This window comes from Bombus fervidus, chromosome 6, assembly GCF_041682495.2.
Source record: "Bombus fervidus isolate BK054 chromosome 6, iyBomFerv1, whole genome shotgun sequence".
Taxonomy (NCBI): Eukaryota; Metazoa; Arthropoda; class Insecta; order Hymenoptera; family Apidae; genus Bombus; species Bombus fervidus.
The window spans coordinates 5052939-5071617 of NC_091522.1; the positions used below are offsets into that span (position 1 = coordinate 5052939).

General features: G+C 28.7%; 1 protein-coding gene across 4 annotated transcripts in view; it reads left to right on the top strand.

Annotated features, from left to right (window-relative positions):
* The first annotated feature begins 225 nt into the window (after positions 1 to 225).
* Positions 226 to 18679, top strand: part of LOC139987929 (uncharacterized) — a 71405-nt gene continuing 52951 nt past the window's right edge. The window contains exons 1-2 of one of the 4 annotated variants that reach the window (XM_072004751.1): positions 227 to 494; positions 17878 to 18038. The gene's annotated coding sequence lies outside the window, so the exon portion shown is untranslated. Of the gene's footprint in view, positions 495 to 12143; positions 12167 to 17877; positions 18039 to 18679 lie in introns of those variants that run through there. The other 3 variants (XM_072004753.1, XM_072004752.1, XM_072004749.1) reach the window with 3 other exon arrangements.

Here is an 18679-nt window from a genome sequence, read left to right on the forward strand (position 1 = left end):
TTAATAGATTTTATCATTATTATTTTAATTTCGAAGGTGTCGAAAGTACAAATCCATACGTAAATCATTTGTACATCAAAATAGCGATTAAAAGAATTATATGGAAAGTTAAGTTATGTAACTTTAAAAACACAGTATAATAAAATGTTGTGTGTCCTGTATCCCTGGGTAGAGTTCGCAAGTTGCAAGGGTGGCTTTTCTTGTTTCTATCGATCGACGCCTGTGCAGTGAGCGACGTCGACTTGACCGCCGACCGTAGCCCAGGAGAAGCAATCATCGTTCGATCCTCTCTCGTTTTGAACCTGTTTATACGACTATAAATTTCGATCTTGGTGTTCTCATGTTCACGTGATTCGTAGTGTTTATCTTCGTCTACTAAAAATCAAATTAGAAGAACAGAAAGAAGAGAACAAGAAGTATTTAAAAATACCATAGTGAAAGCGCAGACAACAATCAGAACAATATTTAGAAAAACAATACATACATGTTACAAGGTAACTACAAAACTGTCACTGTTTTAAACGAAGACTTTCTTATTTTAAAGAATAAATAAACGTGTGAAATGGTGTCAAAATATATAATACATGCCCATACATATTAGCTATTAATCATTTGGTACTTGCATTATGAAAAGGATAACATTTCATCAGAGCTGGGTAAAATATTATTTTAAATATTAAATTGTAAATAGCCTGTTTTATTTTAATTCGTATATATACTTTCGAAAATAAAATAGGTTACTTGCGAGAAAAAGGTTTAGTGAGAAAAAGTGAGAAAAAGAATAATATTTTATTTGAGGAATACTGAAAGCAGTGAGGCTTATATTCACATATTTTATTTAGTTTAATTTGTATTTGTTTACTATCCAATATGAAGATTACAGTAGCTTCTAAAGAATATAATGATAGATAAACGTAATTATATTGGAGAAACAGTATTAAGAGCTTTAAAAGAATTCCAAGCAATTCCAGATACATGATTTCAGTCTTTTTCATTTCCGCAAGGCAGAATACAAGATATAGAATTATGACTTTTTAACATTTATTGAAAAACTCAGTAGTGATATCGCTGACACTCATAGCAATATTATAGAATTAGAATTATTGCAATATTTAGATGATAAAAAGTAGCGAATCTAAAGTATCACAAAGTACAAGTAGAAGAAACAATTTTATTTATTTATTTTCAAAATATAATATGTCGATATCGACGTGTTCTTCAGTTAAAAAACTATTAAATTACGCTGGATTGACTTTTTGTTCACAAAGGAGTAGTCTAAGTGATGAAAACTTTGAACGATGCATTTTATTATATGCGAATAGTCAATCTTAAAAAGAAAATAAATTTAATTTGCAAATATTATGGATTTTTACATTCCAACATTGACTTTATTCTTAATCTACTTTCATTTTTAATTTTAATTGTTAAATGTTTTAGATACTATTTATGATACAAAGTTAAAATATTTTATTTTTATGCAATACAATATGGAAATAAAAATATTTTTATTTTCCGAAATTTTGTTTTCTATTTGATATATTGATACTATTTTATTTGAACTGTAAAATAACGACTACTTAAAATAGTACTTCAAATATTTTTTCTAATTATTTTACTCAGCACTGCATTTTATTATTACATACATATGTATCGTACAATACATGTCAGTTATATCCTCGAGTGTACCATGGAATGGTTTACTATAAATAACAAATTATTATCGTACAATATTATTTTAGCTGGAAGATGGCATACGAAGACTACTGAAAAAGAACATGATAAGTTACATTTTTTATATTTTATAGAAAGGTAATTTTAAGACTCACTACATTGTCAATCAATTTCGTATTACTAATATCTTTATATTTGGTTTCGGAGTTAGTCATGTGTTTTTTCATTCTCTCCAAAATTTAAAAAATATGCATTGCTCGTCATAATGTTACGGTATTGAAGATATTAAAATATTGCTTCTCAAAATAATTATAGCTTGGGCTTCTACAAATCGTCGTCAATTTACTAGTTATTTTTAAAAGGCCCACATCTGTGGACTTAGCAGGTTATTTGGATTTTGAAATATTCCATATTAAAGTTCTCCTCTTTAATCCTAAAGTGATATTAAAGTCAGAAAACTAAAGAATGTACTTATCATGTTTTCTCCTGTAACCTTCATATGCAACATTCAAGCTATATCTAAAATTGTTGCCAAAGCATTAATTACTTAATTTTATTATATTACGTGGTTTATCATTTTATATTAATTTTGTAACAAAGGATTCAATTCGAATTATATTCTTAACTATTTTGATTACTTACAAAAAATAGCAGCAGTAATATAATAAACTAAACTACTGATTGGACTCATACTTGATTAATCAAATTTTTGAACTTATATTGATCTATAATGTCATGTATATGTGTGTATATAATGTGAATTTGAAGTACATTATCACATAATGTATACGTATGCTCATAAATAACATAACAATTATTTCGATTAATTTAACTCGTTATTGATGGACATTTTTTCGAAATATTATTCAAAAATATCAAAAGTTATATCTATTTTTACCATGCATCTAATTATTTAAAAATTACTTTAATACTTCAAATAGCACACATGATATTGATTGGCTTGTAGATATACATTGTGATAATTTCAGAGTGAGATGTTAAGAACAAGTTTTTCCCTTTTAGATTATTATATATATAGTGTAAATACAAACCGTATAAGATATATTTATTTTTAACTTTTGATTTAACTAATTTTTTAATACAATAATGTTATACGTTATGAAGTATTCTAAACACTATTAAGAACAAAAAAGATAAACATATTTATATTGTAAAAAGTACTCTTGTAGAAAATATATATGAGTAATATGAGAGTAAAGGTAACATTGACACACTTATTTATTTTATTCTACAGCCATATTAATATTTTTGAAATTTCAAAAAATCATCAAACGATGAAAATATTTTATGGATAAGATTAATAGTTCACCTTTGAGGGCAACAAAAAATAAAATTTCCTATAATCAACGTATACTAAACTATAGGTAATTAGGTTAAAAAATCAATGAAAGAGCTGTAGAACAAGCAACATTTAATTCTTCAGATGAGAGACAAGTATGTTGCTGATTTATTAATTAAATGTTGCCAATTTGTAAAGATTATGAAGGTGAATAAATATGCAATTTGAAACGTGAATCATACATAAATATGTATAAAATATTTTCTCTATCTAATCTTATTTCGATTTTTCATTTTTCTCTATATGTAATCGCATGATTTTTCTCTCTTGTATTACATATACAAGCTTATTTTACATAAATTTAGATAATACAATTTATTTTATGTTATTCAGGACTTGTAGCAAATTAAAAATTAATATAATATTGTAATTAATTTGAGTGACTTGAATAACTACATATATGCAATATAAATAATGTAAAATTTCGTGGAGACGAAGAGAAAACATTAAGCTTCGTGATCAAATTCCAAAAAATTAATATAGTCAAACTAAACTATCATTATAAATAATGTAAAATAGTTAATTCTATGATAGCTATCTTTATCAGTGTAAATAATATAAAATAGCTTGTATGTCAATGATTTTTATATGTAAAATGATACAGGAAATCGATTTATGTAAACAAAATTGTAGAGTTCCGTTTAAAAAGAAATATAATTGTACTTCGCAATTTTACATTGATATATTTGGGACAAAAAATTGCGTAGCAGTGTGATAGAACGTGTTAAGCAATGTAAAATTTTTCCCTATAGCTTTCTTGAAACTTTACTTGGAACAAAGTTATAAGTCCGTTCCGGTACCCAGTACCAGAAGATGAATTAGTATCGGAAGAAGTGTAAGTGGGTCATAATCTGCAACACGAAATTTAATTGGTCATTATGATTTATTTATATATAATACATGAATGATCTATATTTTAGCGTTAAATAATATTAAACAATTTGCAATTCCTGGATATTGCCTAAAGAGAGATATAAATGTGCTCATAATCAGCTTAACGAACTGGCAATGTTTCATTAATAAGCAAAAACTGCTGTTGGATATAATAAAAATTAGGTAAAAAAAGGTATTTGAGTTCCTGCGAGTAGTATCAAATGTACACATGTTTCAAATGTTGGCAAAGATGATTTGAAATCAATAACGAGAGAAAACACATGAAACTATTATCGATCAGGATGTCGCATGAAATGTTTCTGAATTGCTTATTTTTAGTTGGTTTACGATGTATGATAGGAGGATATGCATCGAGAATACTGTAGAACTGTCAGTGTAGAAGAATTAACAATACCTTTATCTAATAAACGTATTCATTGTCGTTTTAGGTTTGAGTAAAAAGATCTTACAAAATCAGATTCAAGTATCTATCGATATACAATTTTCTGATAAATGCAGTTAACTTTAGAGTAAAATTTCAAATAATTAATGAAATACATATTAGTTAATGTAACGACGGATGTAATGTTATTCTTCCTTCGATTTATATTTTAATCGTATTTTAATGATACCAGATAGAATATCAATATTTGGAAGTACAACAATTTCAGGGACAGCATTTTGTGATCGCTGTATTATTCCTTCATTTATTATTTATGCATATGTATGTATACATTTACAGGGTATTTCACCTAACTTGACTATCTTAAATATTTTGCTTATTTTTTATGGTAGGAAAAGCTATCAGAGGAAGAGAATATTTGATTCGAAGGGGAAAATGTGGTGATAGGCAAAAAAATTTTCTCAAGGTTGTTTTTATTTTCGAGATTTCAAGGTTATCGAAGTATTTTTTAATGGGACTACATATTTTCATTACAACAGTCTTATAGCTTATAAAATAAATAAAAGAGAAAATTATGTTTGTATAGGGAAAAAGCAAAGATAAGACTTGGATGTTTCAATGCAAAATATTTATTTCAGAAAATGTTCAAAATATGCACCATTAACCTCAACACACTTTTGGAGATGGCAAATTGGTGACTTCTCTATATATTTAAGTACTTTTGTTGATGAGTATCCATGTAGAAGCCTTTCTCGCATGTTTTCTGGTGTTACGGAAGTATCATTGTGAACTTTATTTTTTAAGTATCCCCACAAGAAGAAATCATGGGGCGTAAGATCCGGCGATCGAGCTGGCCAACAAATTTCTTGCACCACGTCCTATCCAACGGTCGGAAAACATTTTGTTTATAAGCATCAGGAACAATTAAACGACACACCGTTTCAATGAAATTGAGATTCCTTCATTTACCCTGAACGGCTATTGAAATTAATTTCAAACATTTCATGATTTTCTCGTTGAAGGTCACGTGAAGGTCAATATATTGCACATCGTTGAATTTGTTCTTTTATGAGTTGTAAGATTGTTGTCATGAAAATATGTAGTCCCATTTACAAATACTTCGATGACCTTGACATCTCGAAAAAGTGACCTCCAGAACATTTTTTTGCCTATCACCGCATTTGATATCTTTTACATTTGATATTTTGTCCTATTATAAAAAATAAGCTACGAGATATTTAAGATGGTCAAGTTAGGTGAAACCCTGTATAGTGAATAATAAAGGTATTCAGATGGCGTGGTAGGAAGCAACATATTTTATTTGAAATAAAATGAAATATAACAATTTGAAATAATGAATTATTTCAACTAATAACGTTGAAAAAGTAATTTTATTTCGTGTTAAAACCAAACAAACCATTTTCAAATAATTTCTTATTTATATTAATTAAATCATTCAAATAAAATAACAAATAATCCAATAAAAAAGGTTGTGATGAAATGATTTGTTATATTATATTATTTCTTTATTTAGCTACATTAAATCCTTAAACTTAAAGCCCGTGAATTTTTATAATATAACTGCCAGAATTGAGCACTTTTGACAAGTAAAAAGAACAAATAATTATTCTAAATAAAATAACAAATAAGTTTGTTTTGAAATAAGTATAAGTGCAAATAAACTCTAATCTTATTTGAAAAATAAATTATTGTCAAGTGACAGTTTCAAATGATAATGCAAAATAAAAAATGACAATTTTTTTGCATACATAATAGACATACTAATTATTATAAATTATTCGCTCTTAATACGACTCGAAATTCAAACATTTCATCAGATCAGAAATCACATTATTGGTTTGCACGATTGTTAATAATGGTAATACAAAAATAATCATTCAGTTGGACCTCATGATGGAAGAGCACTTGTAAACAAAATGAACCATGTTTGAAATGTTACATATTATGTTAATCGAATTAGGTCTGTTGAATATAAAAAGAATAATGAATAAAATAAAAAGTACGAATCGTAAGAAATATAACTAGAATAGGTCATTAGAATATAAATATTAGAGAACAGAAACACCGGTGATAATACATATCGTCAGAAGTTTGTGCTTATGAAATTGAGATTCTACCAACCCCAACTCACGATAGAAATAAAATTATTTTCCTGGTACAGTCAAATAACAAATATATAAATTTTAAATAAACTAATAAATAATAAAATTATTGATTTTTTAAATGGACTGTTATGCAAATAACATCATCTAATTTAAAGTAACAGAGAAAATTTGTAGAGGTTTATTTGTAGAGGATGGTTGGTCGGTGAGGTTTAATGGACGAGATTGCTCATTGTTGAAATCGTCGAATATATTTAAAATGATAAATTAGTATACAGATAATGTTTGCAAAAACACTCGTACTAACCGATTCGCTAAGACAGTGTATAAGTCGTACAATAGGATTGCTAATGACTCGTTAATTAAATCGCTGATAATTCGTTGATAACTGGTTGATAACTGATCGACAACTGACTGTAACTCGGATAATAACTGCGGTAATAACTCGGTAATAACTCGGTAATAACTCGGTAATAACTCGGTAATAACTCGGTAATAACTCGGTACTCGTATACTTCGTAAATCGCAAATAATAGCTCGTGTGATATTCGTATGATAACTCATGTGCTGCTACAATAACAAATGAAATAAAAATTTTATTAAAATAATTATTTGAATAAAAATTTGTTTCAATAATTTCCTGTTCTGATAACCACATTTGCTCTCAAAATTGTTCTCGTTCCAAACATTTTGTCAGAAAAACATATATATTGTAGTAAAATTGCGTGTGAAAAACTGTAAGAGAATATGTACGTATTTTTGTTGCAATTGAAAATGTTGATATAAAAGGATTAGGAAACATTCAAGAAATTATTTGAATTAATATTCATTCATTTGATGAACACAACGAAATAATTTAGAAAAATATTAGATAATTATTCGAAATAGGGGCGGTCTCATCGATTTCGATGACTAGCTTGTCAAGATCAACATTCTGAACAATTTTTTTCTATATATAATGTAACCGTCGATCGGTCTTAAGTTCCAAAATATTCGCGGAGACTATAATCTTTAGGTTACTTTTACAATTCATCATCGATTAGGCGATTAAATTATTATATAGTATAAATAAAAATCAGTTATAGGTAGGGATAGGTAGAATAGTATCCGAATTATAATAGTAGCCGGTAACGCTAGTGTAGGATAGTTTCTGATGATGATTATTGTGATCTTCAATTGATCAAAAATGAAACAAATGTACCCATCATTGTAAGGTTGTTTATGGAATAAAAATTTATGACATAATTAGTTAAATAGGTGACACTTGATTAGAAAATGATATGTGCAAAATAGAATGATTGAATAAAGGGAACCCGTGTCGCATTTGAGTTACAGATTAGAAAATTTTAATTAACAGTTAAGTACATAATCATAAGCAAATAGCACGTAATAAAGTTTTTTAAATAAAAGATATGGTTATTGTAAATGAATATAATTCTCGTAATTGTATAATGGCTTACATGCATCTTTGACAATATTTCTATGCGCGAGCAAACCTACCTACGCGAATGAAAGCAGGTCAGCTCGAGTAGCGAGGTAAATACATAGTGATCCTCAAATCGAAGGACACATGGACTGCTGCTTATCTCATACAAGTCGTAGAGACGAAGACTATGACGTGTGGAAGCATAAATCATTCTGCGCGAGGTTTTGTAAGAAAAATCATAGATAAAATATTAAACTTCTTAACCCATGGAAAATTTATAACAGCATATCGAAAACTATACTATGGAATTTTGGAGTAAATTTACACGAAGATCGCATACGCACCGCGAGTGTCCAGACTATTCACAGAAAAATCGTAACAAAAATAGCAATCGTCTTACATTACAGTGAATATTCAATATAGCATCTGTTTTCTTGCAAACAAAGTATGCTATGAACACAATATGTACAACACGCACTGTACGCACTACACACGCTGTACACCCAAATCACTCCCGTTAAAATTAAATAAAAAAATTAAAAGGATACATACAATACGCAGAAACAATATGAAGGGCACAAAAATAAAAAAAAGTAAAAATAGAAGAATTAAATATTTTTAATCTATTGAAGATTTCAATGAACTAAAAGTAAAGTGGCCTAACAAATTTTACAGCGAAATAACTTAAACCTGTACTAAAACTAATTTTAGCTCTAACTTTATGTTTATACGATATGACTTTGTTATTCTATAATTGTTCTCTTCTCTTATCATATTTTCAAAATCGTTAAAACACGTTACATGGCAAGTTAATAGTACAGAGTTCGTTCGAAAAGAAAAATTTACGGTACTCTTCGTCCACTTTTTCGTTTTCTTTATATAATTTGCAATTATTCAGAAGCAGTCACGGTATCTAAGGTGTTCCTTTTAAAAGCATGGTTGAATATACCTATCGAGAAAGCGAACAGGCTGTTCACCAGATGTGTTTTAAAATGTTTAGAACTGCTTTGCAAGGACAGTATCATTTCGACAACGAACATTTTGCGATATATGAATCTATGTTATTACACATCACATCATAAAACGATACTTTAATTAATCCTATAAGTATAAGCTCAAACGATTGTTTTGTAGCTTTTTCTGTTTATTGTTTTCTCGTTTGTAGTTATCCTATCTATAATTGTTTCTTCGTTTTTTTATTCCACGTGTATGTATGTGAATATTATCATATTCAGTGACCTACAATTTGAATGGAAAATGTGTGTGGTTCATGCGAGATCAGCATAAGATCACTTTCATTAGCCCCGCAAGAATATTGAATGCGCACGTAATTTTTCTGAGAACATTTACGGATAGGACTATGCGTAAACTTCGTGTAAACATTCTTTATATGCGTTTTTGTTTATTAATTATTTATGGAGGGCAAGGATTAGAGAAAACACTAATCCTGCCTACTCGAAAATCCCATGGGATGGTTTTCAGTATGTTGTTATGTATTTCAATGATTAATCAGCTTTAATATTTAATCTCTGATTTTTCTTACAAAATGTAGCGCTGAACGGTTTATGTTTCCCAATGTCATAGTCGTTTTCTTTACAACTTGCATGAGGTATGCTGCCAACCGTGTGTCGTTGGATTTAACGATCACTGTGTATCCCGCTGCTTGTATTGATCTACTTTCAGGGATATTTCGGCCGTTTTTTAATTAATGATAATAAAAAAATGAAGTCGAAAACGCAACCTTTTTATTTTTGATTTGTGTCTTATTTTGGCTTCAAGAATCTCCCTTTAAATTTGTTTGCTCCTATAACTGAATACCCTGTATGTACATTCATTAAATGTACGTGAAGTTAAAGAAAAATTTAAAATATAAAAATGCATTACGCATCATTTGTTACAACTAAGTACATACAAATAACACGTAATAAAAATATTTGAACACTGTGTTTTAAAGTACGCAATGTATAAACATGTTATTATCTAAAAACTAAATATAAACAAATGGTCTTTAATATACTTCTAACAAAACTTGAGAGCAAACAGAAACGAAAATTTAATGTCGATCTACAATTGAAAATCATAAGTGAGAAGAAATCGGAAAGAAATAAAGCTGAACGGGAAGTTATTTATTAAAGTATATAAAAGATGAAAATCGCATAAAGAAATCACGGATTTTTTTAAACAGAAGTAAACCACCAAGGTAATAAAAAGGTATAACCATGGCAGAAATATTGCAAATAGAATACGATTTGGATGTTCCATATTAAACTGAATTACTTATTCATAACATCGTTAGAACACCTGATTTACGCAATAAATATATACGAGTGACTCTATTGAAGTAGGAACCTTTTGTAACTCTCACTTTTTAATACTCTTGAAGCGTTAAATTATATTATATTTGCGTGGCAGAGAAAGATAATAACTGTGACTTCACACATTATGATGATTTATAAATTTCATTTAATCATATCCAAAATTTATTTTTTATACGTGGAATTCTCAGTCTACTGTCGTAGCTACAAAATTTACCCTGCAACCCATGCTCAGTGATGAATATGAAGTTATCTATTAATTTTTCCTTATGTATGTAGTTTACAATAGTCGTATTTATCATTCACATTTATTTTTACTTTAATCGACTTCACTTTATTGACAAAAAATATGTAGAATCTTTATCATCAGTTTTATATCTCATTCCTGTCTGTGAAATTATTTCTAAAAGACCATATCTATAGCATTGAGAAAGGAATCACGTGAAGCAAGTCAAAAGTAATCAAGTGAAGTTAGTGTACTTCTTATCTTTTGTAATGTGCAAGTGGCCATTTTTGATTAGTTAAAATTGTAGATGTAGGTGATGATAATCATCTGTTGAAGCCGGTCAGCTTTTTAATCCACTGGTTTGTATTATATTCCAAGTTTTTAATTTTTATTAACTTTTATTTAATGTAACGCAAATATAAAATTGGCATCCAATTTTTCTTTTATATTAGAATTAATATTAAAATAGTAATTCACTTGAGAATTTTTATCATTTAACCTCAAAATTCTCAGTTCTCTGGTTTCAGGCCCTTGTCAAACAATATAACAGGGAGAACTGAGAGAAGTATCCAGGGCCTTGATAAAAGTGTGTCGATTGTATTTACACTACATAGATATTTAATAAATGGTTTGCTTTGTTTAGATAAAGTTATATTTCAATCTTGACTGGTAGAAAATAATGTGCAATTTATTTATTTTAATTCACAATAAAAAACGCAAGATTTGAGGAACTAATTTGTTTATGTAAAGAATAAATATTCATTGATTTTGAAAATTCAATGATTTTTGTTTTTAAGCTTGAAAGCATTAATTATTTTTTAAATAATTTAATTTTTTGTTTTTACTTTCAAGTTTAACTGACAATTATCGAGATTGGTAATTATTTCGATTATAATCTAAGTGATTGCAAATTATTATTGATATACGATGTTGGATGTTCAAATTTTGTAAATAATCCTTCAGGAAACTAATTATCTCTTAACTAATTTTTTGTGATAAAAAGTGTGTGAAACTATTGACTTTTTCAAGTAAAAACCTTTAAATACACTTGATTACATGAGACTGATTGAAATCTCAGTTCTCTGGATACTTCCTCAATACTCCTGATAGTTTCTAAAAGATACCGATAAAATCACACGTAATTATTTATTTATCTGGCCTCTTTTGTAACAACCAGCATGTCTTCTGGTATATCTGAAGTTTATTACAATTCATAAATTAAATGAAAAGATGTATGCACAAAGTCATAGCCACATATTTTATGTCTAATCCCCATATTTTTGGAATCAATCATACATCTAAAAATTTATAAATGTAGTATTTCACTTATAGTCAATTTTTACTATGGTCAGCAATAATGTTTATACAACAAATCATTAAAATCTAGATCGTTTTAAATGCCTAACTGAATGCCTATTTTTAGTAGAAGTAAAAGAAGTAGAAGCGAAGAAGTTCAAATTGTTAAAAATATTTAACCGCTATATAATTATTTCATGATAACAGATTGAAGATTCGATTATTTCTGCAATAATAGTGCACTTTTAAACAAGTAACTTAATTTATGCTTCTCTATCGTGAATAAATCACAAATAATTTTGTCTTTTAATTGCGTTTCATAGGTAGTAATTTGCCGGTGTCAAATCTAGAGTCTCTAACGCCGTAAGCGTTGTAGAACGCCGTAATAGAATATCGTAACAGTGTCCATCATAATTTTTTAACGGTTGTATTTAAATCAACAAGCAGAAATGTAACTACCTACTATAAGTAAGGTAAACGATAAATCCAAAATCATTTTAAAAAATATCTCCTTAAATTATCAATAAATAATACTTAATATAATATTTTCTCATAAAAAACAAATTAGCATAAATTTTAATAATAAAAAAATTAAGTCCATCATGGTAATTAAATATTATTTTATAAATAAGTAGGTTATTTGTATAATTATTGTTATATTATCATATGGATAGAATGCATGTAGATCATTATGTACTGAATGTCCAACACATTAAGAAATGAGATTCTGTTATTAAGAAAATGTAGTTGACTTTCTTAGATCCTCTAGGTAACCACTTCCAAGGAAACTAATAACATGAAATAGTGCTCTCTTCGACACTATTTAATTCTTACTTGTAAGGTTTTTCTTATACAGTAAGTAATTTTGCAATAATTTGAAATCATGAAGTTAGATGCTTCATTCTATTTAGGACAGATTATTTTACGTACTAAGGAATAATTTCCTGTTTCTTCAATAATATCACGCTATTTACTTTTTTATATGACTAGGAAAGACGAATATATTGTAAATAAGATAAATGTTAATTTTACGAAAAATAATTTCGGTGACCTTGATCCTGATATACATTTGTTGTCAAAGACACTCTCCTGAGTAACATCCAAGAGGTTTTAGCCGTCACTCCTCCTTTAATCTTCCTTAAAAGGTTATTAACAGAAAATTGTCGTTACCACTACTGTGAATACTGCCCATAGTCGTACATTGAAATGAATTAAATAGCATCTAACACAAGTTTTGTTGTTTCGCACATCCACGCACACGTGTACATATATCCGTCTTTATCTAGAAAGCGGACGGCATCATCGATTTCGATGGTTTTTAAATATGTTCTGATAATGAACATTTTGATCAATTTTTTCCTATTGCATATAATTGCCGAGCTCTCTCAGTTTTCAAGATATTTACAATAAACTATCGTTATCATTATCGTGAATCGCTCAACCTCCGTTTATATACATTAAATTACTAACAAAAGATAAAAATTAGATTTGAGTTAGATATTGTTTTATCCGGGCTCCTTACGGCGATCGGTAACCAATATTAGTATATATGCCGCCACGGACACACACGTATAGACACAATTTAGTGTAGTACTGACGACAATTTTTTGTTAAGAATCTCCTAAGGAACACGAGCGACAACTAAAGTCTTCTGGAAGTTGTCCAGGAGAGCGTCCTTGACGACATATGACATGGTCAAGCTCATCGGAGGTACCTCCCCTAAAGTCAGTATTTATCAGCAATAATGTTAATATACACAAATGTCAACGGGACTTTGGTACCATCTTTCAAGAGAACGGTAGAGTTTCGACCCTTTCATGTATTTTTTTATACGTTTAGTCCTCGTGATGAGTAGAATACGACGCAAGCAAAACAAAATTTGATCTTGAATTTCAATATTAAGACCAATTTTGCGACTTTTTTCTTACATTAATAACCAGTCATGATGGTTTCAACATATAATTTCTTTACACCTTATACACCACATGCTGTGAAGAAGAATATTTAATGATTTGCTGTATGATCCAATATTGTTATCCTTCAGAAGTGTAATATTAACCTCCTGGTTATAGATTTGTTTGAAAAGTCCTATAGATATCTAAACAAACTTTAATATTATAGAAGAGTACATTACGACATTATTTTCTTATTCATATTTAATAGATAATTATTCCAGAGAAATCATAGTAAGATTATTGACTCGGCACGTCAATCTTACTTCACATTACATGTTATCTCTTTCTAATGTAATTTTACGAACCTCGTTATTTCAAACAAATTTAAATAAATTTTTAATGAAATTGATATCAAATAAAGAATATTAAACACTATTGTCGCATTTCCTCTGGCAACTCTACAAGTAAAATAGGATATATTGCTGTTATAAATGTTATAATCATGCTGCTATATCAGCTATGTTAAAAACGAATGGCTTGTCAAAGTGTTATAATTAATCTATTCTATTCAAAGTAGCATTTACCTTTTTTTAAAGGGATATATCATCTTATACATTAAAAAAAAAAAATTGGCAAAATTATTTTTGAATATTTTCACGTTTTATATACATATGTTGAATATTCTGGCGAAGGAATTTGTTGAAATTTGAGTAGTTAACGAAATTATGACATTGAAGAAAATGGAATGTTAGGACAAATAAACTCTTAATCTAAGTATATGATCTATTGCACAAAATATATTCTACATAAGATTATATACAAGATTGAGTTTTAAGATATACGAAGCTTTGAAAAATATTGTTATTATATTCTTCCTTATATTTAATACCATAAGTTATAGAAGATTGAAACTAAAATATCTTTTAAACTAATTAGTTTTCAACCCTAGCACCTTAATACTATTTTGTAGAGAATTAAAAAATGCATCATACGGCGCATAAAATATGTACAATTCCATTTTAAAGAATGGAGGACTTTAGTATAATCTTGAAAAGTTGTAGGGAAAAATTTCTTCAACATCGATATTCTTGATAAAAATAAATAATGAAAGTTTCCGTACATTTTTATCCTATCACCTAATTACAGTAGTTATATCATTCGGCACTTATCACGGAACATCCTGTATAGTTTGATTTTATTGGCTTTTTATATAACAAATACAAGTAATGGTCAATGTTGTAATGTTTAACACAACTATGCAAGAAAATAATGTATAATGTGCGATAACTATATTACATTTAATATATGATAACTTATCTTGTAAAATATTTTGCATGTCATATTATTTTCACAAGATTTTGTGAACGATAGTGTGCTTACTTTGAAAGAAATATGAATGCTAATTAACATTAGAACTACCACACCAGTCAAATTGACTGCTATTACAATTTTATTTTAAAATTCCTACTTCATGTTATATTTTTTTTTCGCAATGATGTAATGACTTTCGCAACGATAACTAAAAGAATAATCGAATTAATTTTATTTTGTTTTTTATGTATTCAAACTGAAAATAATTTTGTATCAAGGCTACTTATTCCAATACCAATACAAAATGTAAAATGGTCTTGCAATTTGTTTATCGAACCGCAATTAACCAGTTTCTTCGTTTTCTACGACTTGTTTTTTAAATTTTTACTGCGTATCATTCGATATGATGATATCAGTTATCAGGAAAATTCCGGATCGATCGCTAGATCGCTAAATGCTAACGCTAGAAATGCCACAGCAGTCAAAATGATTGGTTCTACAATTTTATACATGTGTCAACCCTCCTTTAGGTCGATCATGGTCCCAGATGGATTAATAATACCAAAAATGTACTACATGACATAGAATTCCTTCTGTAAGAAAGTAACAAATCAATAGCAATAAAAATATTCTACTATCACGTATTTTTTAAAAACCAGCCATTTTGACTTAGTTTTGGTACAAGTAGCTTCGTATTAACTACCGGTAGTTCTAGTATTAATATTATTAAATAACAAAGTTAATTTCAATTTTAGAATTTATACTTTAACGGAATTATCGAAATTATTCATCAATTATTAACACAAAGTAGTCCACTTACTGAGATACAGAGAAAAAGAAATTTCAGCTTTTAAAATATACTATAAGCCGAGTTTCTTTCGAGAAAATGAAGAACAGTTATGTTAGTTTAACCAGAATTATATGAAAATGAATCCTTTTCATAGAAGAAAACTAAAATTTTCAGATATTGGGTAAAGTACATTTCAATACATGTATAAAGTGGTAGCAGTAAATAGAAAACAAGCCTTGCTTACAATTAGTATATATTAGCAATTACGAAAAATTTTAATATAAACTAAATTCTGGAGATATTCCGTGATATTTGTTTCTAATTTTCAACTTTGGGAACTGTTTTCACCTCTTCAATATGAATGTCAATACGTAAAAAGAAAAAGATATATGTCAAATATTTTTCCTACCATATTATACATAAGTTTCATAAGAATGGGCGATTTATATACTTCAAACAAGAATGTTTTCTTGTTTGACAATGGTTAGTACATCTACTGGAACAGCAGAGGCGTAAGTTGTATAAATTTAATATGAACAAGTATAACAAATTTGGAGAACATTTAATAACATATCTACCAATAAGACTATCCTTGAGATTAACAAATAATGAACAAGTGATAAAAGATATCAGAATCTGGATAGAAGACACAATGATATGGTAAAATAAGAAAATAATTGAGTATCAGGAAAATATGGTAATGCAAGAACTGAATACTTATAATGATCTAAAAGAAATGTGCAAATACTTATGACTAGTTCAGACGATGCAGCTTTCTGACCGAATCGGTAACAATCGAAAGCAGCGTGTACACATTTCAATATTTTCAACGCATGATCAACTTCCAAACATATGAATTAATGGTATTCAGTATGGTGTGTAATAACTGTTACTATAACAGTTTATTCACATTACGACGAATTGTTCATTTGCCGCATCAATTGTTTGTCTAGTAGTACATACTTGTTTATATTTCATATGCCTGTATATGATAATCACCGATTCGGTCGCTTTCGACATTCGGTTTTATCGATGGGTGAAGTGATTGGGCAATAAAACCGAATACGTTATTGCTTCAAGAACTATCCTACTGTATAGAAACAATGGATATCTTTCTTATTTTTTTTCGTTTCCTGATTACAGAAGGTTTCTACATGTCCCTCTCTCCTTTTCACTACATGCTTAATACCTTCGTATTAGAGACTTGTTCTTGATCCCCAAACATTCCAATTATTTCCCTATCATTTAGTATTAAGGCAAATAATCCATTGTTTCCATACGGTACGATAACTTTCGAAGCGAGAAAGCCAGTCACTTTAACCGAAACAAAAAATTGTTTATAACTTTGAAACTATTAATTTTTTAGCCCATGTTTGTTGGGATTTTTTTTCATCATTTGGCGAGTACTATCTACTCTAGCAATTATGAGTCCTTTTTTTTCTTTCGCCCTGTATACATAAAAATGAAAATGCTGATATGTAAAATAACCAAGAAAACAAAAAAAAACAAGAAAAATCAAGTACAAAAAAGACACAGTAGACATAATGAAAACATGGAAGTCCCATTCACACTGGACATACTTTTGAGGTGTCTAAACATTTTGTCAGTAGTGCAAAAATATCTTTAAGAATAATGTGGAAACCAATAGTGGCGGTTAAAAATAATAATCGGGAAACCCAGAATAGAATAAGTTACTTGAATCAGTAACTATAGCGATGTTGGAAATTAGGAAAAGGGAGTCGAAGAAACACAAAACAGCTTTCTGAAAAAATTACTAAGTGTTCTATGATACACTCCAGATTACGTGCTACAAATGAAAGTAGGAAAAACTAGATTAGAAAGGAAAATTCTGAAGCGAGCAATAACTATTGCTAAAATCTTTTCGGTGAAAGTCTAAAAGAGTAATTCGCAGAATATGGCAGAATATATGTAGATATCTAATTTACAACAGAATCAAATTATGGACAAAATTAAAAAATACTCACTTAAAGCATCGCCGGTCTATAGCGTCATATACGGGGTATTTTGTGTAAAATAGGCCAGTTAAATATTTTCTCAATTTGTAATAATACATATAATTTTTGTTGTTGTATGTTACATCTAACACTATTGTACATATATTCATGTGTGATAGTATAACCTTGAAGTGATTTTAAAATTTTAAAATTAGTATAGAATTTATTTTCAGTGAGATTCCAGATCGACTTATACTACTCTTCAAGTATAGCAATCATACCAAGAGTGGATGGATGCCGCTTATAGCGGATACGAGGAGAGGTTTTTAATGAATCGGCAAATGACAACTCGCCAGCCCTACATAACTGACGGGTACGGGCCGGGGGCTGATAGGTATGCGAATGTGCATTTTTCCTTCCTTACGGAAAGAAGAAGTTAGCTTATATTGACACGCAGTTTTTGATGAACTTTAATGATTTGTTTCATGGGTAATAGTCTTACGTTCCTCATGTTTGTCACCGATTTTCACGAAATGTTTTAATAATATTTGTGTATATAGAATGCGATGGACAATTACCTATTGAAAATCTTTCTTTGTAACTCTGTACAGTTTCTCTTAGACATTGTTGAGTTTTATCACAAATGAAAATGATTTCAATTTTTGTCTTCTTCGAGTAATGCATTATCGTTTGTGGATGTACTGAAAGTAAATCCTTGAATATCTGCAGAGCAATAATAAATGTGTTTATTTTCAATCTTAAATTGACTTTTGCCGTGGTTGAAACTTAGAGTCTCGTTGAATACTAATCTTAAAATTTGTGACTTCAAGGATATTTTAAGCTGATACCATCATACATCAATGAATGTAAAGTAATGTTGACTATAACATACAACAGAAGAAATTATGTGTATATCCTCAAAGAAACATAGATGACTTTGAAAAAAACTATTAAAAAATTATATTTGTTAAGAAAAGTCTTTTCTGTTTGATTCGCCTCTTAAAATCAATTAAATTGCGCAACTTTATTAAAGTT